The 5,021-nt window shown below is 41.0% G+C and overlaps 1 long non-coding RNA gene across 1 annotated transcript; it reads left to right on the forward strand.

Moving 5' to 3' along the window:
• The first annotated feature begins 531 nt into the window (after positions 1–531).
• On the forward strand, positions 532–2,804 carry LOC127311203 (uncharacterized). Its single transcript, XR_007857608.1, has 4 exons — positions 532–821; positions 984–1,113; positions 1,784–1,911; positions 2,635–2,804. It is a non-coding gene; the product is annotated as an uncharacterized lncRNA (long non-coding RNA).
• The last annotated feature ends 2,217 nt before the right edge of the window (positions 2,805–5,021 follow it).

Raw genomic sequence — 5,021 nt, forward strand, 5'->3', positions numbered from 1 at the left:
TTTTTTTGAATTTTTTATGCTCATGTCAAATTTAGTCAAACCTAACTTTGACCATCATTTTATCAAGTTTTAAACATGGAATTGTAAAACTAAGCATGGATCCTTGTTATTCACTCCAAAATGAAGCTTTGGTGAGGTTTTTGAAACTTTTCATGTTCCAAACCCTAAACCACTTGTCTTCACCCTCGAACTTGTACCCCAGAGTTTGAGATATCACATTAGACACATGGTTTTTTTGTTGAACAGCATGTAGACCATGTTTATCAACTAGAATGGGTAGTATATGACATAAGAAGACTATGTGAGAAGGTTTTCCATTTTTTTGATTTTTTTTAAATTTTTTATGCTCATGTCAAATTTAGTCAAACCTAACTTTGACCATCATTTTATCAAGTTTTAAACATGGAATTGTAAAACTAAGCATGGATCCTTGTTATTCACTCCAAAATGAAGCTTTGGTGAGGTTTTTCACTACACCACAAACCCCCGTATAGCTACGTATAAGTTACAACGGTTTGAGGATGCGCTGCTACGGAACAACTTGCCCCACTTCCCGAGCGAGCGGATAAGACGTGTTCCATATAACCTCCCTTAATCCCAATCCTTCTCCTCCAGCTAGTAATACATACTGTCCGCCGATGGGAAACCACCCCCAAAATCCTATGCGAGCATCTCCATCTCGATCTATCTCTATTGCTGTCTCCTTCTCCAGGTTCCACCGGTCGTGCTTCGTTCTCATATGGGATTCGGATTCCAAAGATTAGGCAATGATTTCCGGCGGCGAGACGAACACCATTGCATCACCGACCATTGACGAGCGAGTAGGTGCAGCGGCACTGCTGGTCCGGCAATCCAATTCGGAACTGGACATCTTTAAATCTCCCTCTCACCCCATCCAATTTTTGCAGTCTTTTTTTCGAGATCTAAATATAGTATTGTTTTTGCAGTCTTTGGTTGGCTTGATCTGTTACTCATTATCTTAGGTAATTTGCTTTGTGGATCTGTGATGCTCCGCCTGCCGTTCCTGCCTCTCATTCACGGACGCTCGCTCCTGGGTATTCTGCAACAGTGCCAAATTCCCTGCCCTCACCCAGCTTCGCCTCTCTTAATCAGGTGACCAAGTCCTACAGGTCAATCGGTCCTTCTTACTAATTTCACTCACCCTGCTCTCAAGTCTCACCCAGCATGGCCTCCCCTAATCAGTACATGATATGTTCTACTAAATTTTATATCATAGCAGCTTCTATTGTTGTTGATGGCGTTATGCGATATGCATGTAGTGTCTGAACATCAACTTGGGTTTTATGGTTTGACAGTGGTACGGTTGATTACCTAGTTATCGTTTTGTTCATCTGATCCATAAATATTAGACATCCCGTGCTTATGAGGTGCTAGGCAATCCTTCGATTTTATATGTGCAGAAACACAGATCCGTTCTTACCTATATATGCACTTGAAGAAATATCTTACGGACCAGTTTCAGTCTGTTGGCTATACATGTGGGGAACAAAATAATTTATTAGCTCAAATTCATCTTGCATTCGATGATTTGTGTATGAATGTCAATGGTATGCAACTTTCAGGCTGCGCTGACTTCTAATATTATATTTAATAAAATCCTTACTAATCATGGAGGGAGATCACTGAGATCTAACATTCTTTGACTGCCTAGATTATGTATTATGTATTATTCTTTGTCGGGTAATCTTCACATGAGGCTATACACAATAGTTTTGAAATTAATGCTGGTTTCTTATGACAGCTTTGTGTTTTGCAATTTCAGACCAGAGGCAAATCTTCATTCTTTGTGCAGTGCAAGTATGACAAGTATAAAGCCATGGTTGTACAGAAGAAGGGTTCATAGAGTAATCAGAGTATGTGGTGCAGCCTGGTGACGTCCTTGGTCCTGAGGTACTTATGGCTTCAAATATATCAGTCTAGGCATCTCACATACTAGCATCCATGCATAAGTGTGCAGATATATCTGAATTTACTTACTTCCCAATAATATGTAGTCTCTCCAAATTTACTACTCTGTATCAGGTTTCTTCTAGAAGGATGCACATGTAGTTGGGAAAGCACATAAATTCTTAGCAGATTAGGATGCGACATCTTTTATTCTATCTACTATATTCTTTTACATCTTTTACCCTCAACTATAACAGGTTTATTCAAAAGAAAATTATTAGGCAATTATAAAGCGTCATCTTTTATTGTGTTTGCTATATTCAATTAATCTTATACTCCGTGAACTATAAAAGGCTTCAAGATACTTCGTGTAAATCAGATTGCACTCCCAAGCAAAGCTCCCCCCAACGAGTACAGTAGTCTTGGAAGATTAATAACATCTAGAAAGAAGAGTTCATACAAGAATCTGCTGCAACCAAGAGATAATAATGTATATATGACAAAAAAATATTATTGTTTTGTTGTTGTTACTTTGACCTTGCTCTTTATAGAGAATAAACAATAACTCACTTCTGTGTTTAGAGAAGCGGTCATGCTAGAAGTGTAATTACCTCATGGCCTTCATCCGCTGTATCTTGCAGCTATTATAAATTGAAGTATTTTATTAACTTATTACTTGTATTGCTAATGTCACATTACTTATCACAGTTTGTTCTGTTGTTGCAGATTCCCAATACAAGTGGATGATGCAAGGCTTATAATAGTCCTACTACATATAGTTAGAAATTAGTGTTTAGAATTTCATTTTCACATATACACATCTTGTATTCATTGGATCGTCTTCTTTGTAAAGCTACAAAGCTAATTCAATATATAAGGTCTTTCCGTTTATAATATTGTGGGCCATGTGCACTCTGCTGAACAAATAATCCAATATATATGATTCACCATTAATGGTTAGAGCTATCGAGTAACTCTTGTAAGATTTTGCAATGATTTCTATATTATTTTAAAAACCATTCATGCAGGTTAGCCACCAACGCATATGAACCGTTGTTCGGCTCTAACTATATGTGTTGCTATCTTACAACGCTTCCTTATGTCGTTTACCAACGCATGTATATGCGTAGTTGTAGACCCTTGCAACGCCACCTATGGCAACGCATGCTAAATCCGTTGGTGTAGAGGTTCCCAACGCCTATATGAACATTCGGCAACGCATTGATGCGTTGCTGAAGGGGGGTTCCTGTTGTAGTGTTTGAAACTTTTCATGTTCCAAACCCTAAACCACTTGTCTTCACCCTCGAACTTGTACCCCAGTGTTTGAGATATCACATTAGACACATGTTTTTTTTGTTGAACAGCATGTAGACCATGTTTATCAACTAGAATGGGTAGTATATGACATAAGAAGACTATGTGAGAAGGTTTTCCATTTTTTTGATTTTTTTTGAATTTTTTATGCTCATGTCAAATTTAGTCAAACCTAACTTTGACCATCATTTTATCAAGTTTTAAACATGGAATTGTAAAACTAAGCATGGATCCTTGTTATTCACTCCAAAATGAAGCTTTGGTGAGGTTTTTGAAACTTTTCATGTTCCAAACCCTAAACCACTTGTCTTCACCCTCGAACTTGTACCCCAGTGTTTGAGATATCACATTAGACACATGGTTTTTTTGTTGAACAGCATGTAGACCATGTTTATCAACTAGAATGGGTAGTATATGACATAAGAAGTCTATGTGAGAAGGTTTTCCATTTTTTTGATTTTTTTTGAATTTTTTATGCTCATGTCAAATTTAGTCAAACCTAACTTTGACCATCATTTTATCAAGTTTTAAACATGGAATTGTAAAACTAAGCATGGATCCTTGTTATTCACTCCAAAATGAAGCTTTGGTGAGGTTTTTGAAACTTTTCATGTTCCAAACCCTAAACCACTTGTCTTCACCCTCGAACTTGTACCCCAGTGTTTGAGATATCACATTAGACACATGATTTTTTTGTTGAACCGCATGTAGACCATGTTTATCAACTAGAATGGGTAGTATATGACATAAGAAGTCTATGTGAGAAGGTTTTCCATTTTTTGATTTTTTTTGAATTTTTTATGCTCATGTCAAATTTAGTCAAACCTAACTTTGACTAGCTAACCCTATTCTTCTAGAAGGAAACCGAACCGATCCGTGGGTTGCTCTGTTTTGCATTGTGGACCGTTCACTGCGGTAACGCCAGCCGTCCGATCTAGCCTTCTAGAAGGTTTCTGGGCCGATCCGTGGACACCCTCGTTCTTCAACATGATTGGTTCCTTTCTCCACGCGTAGGGTGGGCTATAAGAACACTGAAATGTCCGTTGGTCCGTTGGGCCGTCCCGCGTGTCTAGGCCTGTGATGCATGCGCCATGCATGCGCCATGCAGGCGCCACGCCTCACTCGCCGTTGGCTAGCCTTTTAATGCATCGACGCAGCGTCTCAGCGTTGCCATCGTCTCAGCTCTCGCAGCGATGCAGCGGCATCAGTTTTGCCATCGTCAATACGCTTAATTATTCTTGGAAGACGGCTAGCCACGCGTTAATTCATTAGGAACCACCCAATTATGAGCCAACCTCTTTATAAGGGGCCTCTCTTCCTCTCCCACACACCAAACGAGCGAGCCTCTCTTCCTCTCCCTCTCCAAAGCACCACGCACCCAAGCGAGCCTCTCTGCCTCTCCGAAGATGCAGTACACGGGACCGACCTTCCGCCGTCCGCGCACCAGGACCGAGCTACTCTATCCGGCGGACGTCCTCGTCGAGAAAACACTCCGTGTGTGGGCAAAGTCGAGGTGGAGGTCCGAGGTCGAGCTCACTCGAGACTTCCTCGACGAGGGCTTCTCCCACCTCCCACCGGGCTCGCCCGTCATGTACTACGTCAACGAGTCTCGTGAAGGCGTCGCCCTCAAGCTGCTCACGGTCACCTTCGCCAACCGATTTGACGCGTACGCCCTCCTCGGTGAGGTCTTCTGGTGCGGCTGCGAGTCAATCTTCTTCACCACCTACAACGTCTTCACCGATTGCGACGCCATCTTCTTCTCCGGGAAACCTATGCACTGCCTCCCGTACGACAAGTGA

This window comes from Lolium perenne, chromosome 7 (genome assembly GCF_019359855.2).
Source record: "Lolium perenne isolate Kyuss_39 chromosome 7, Kyuss_2.0, whole genome shotgun sequence".
In the NCBI taxonomy this organism is placed as follows: Eukaryota; Viridiplantae; Streptophyta; class Magnoliopsida; order Poales; family Poaceae; genus Lolium; species Lolium perenne.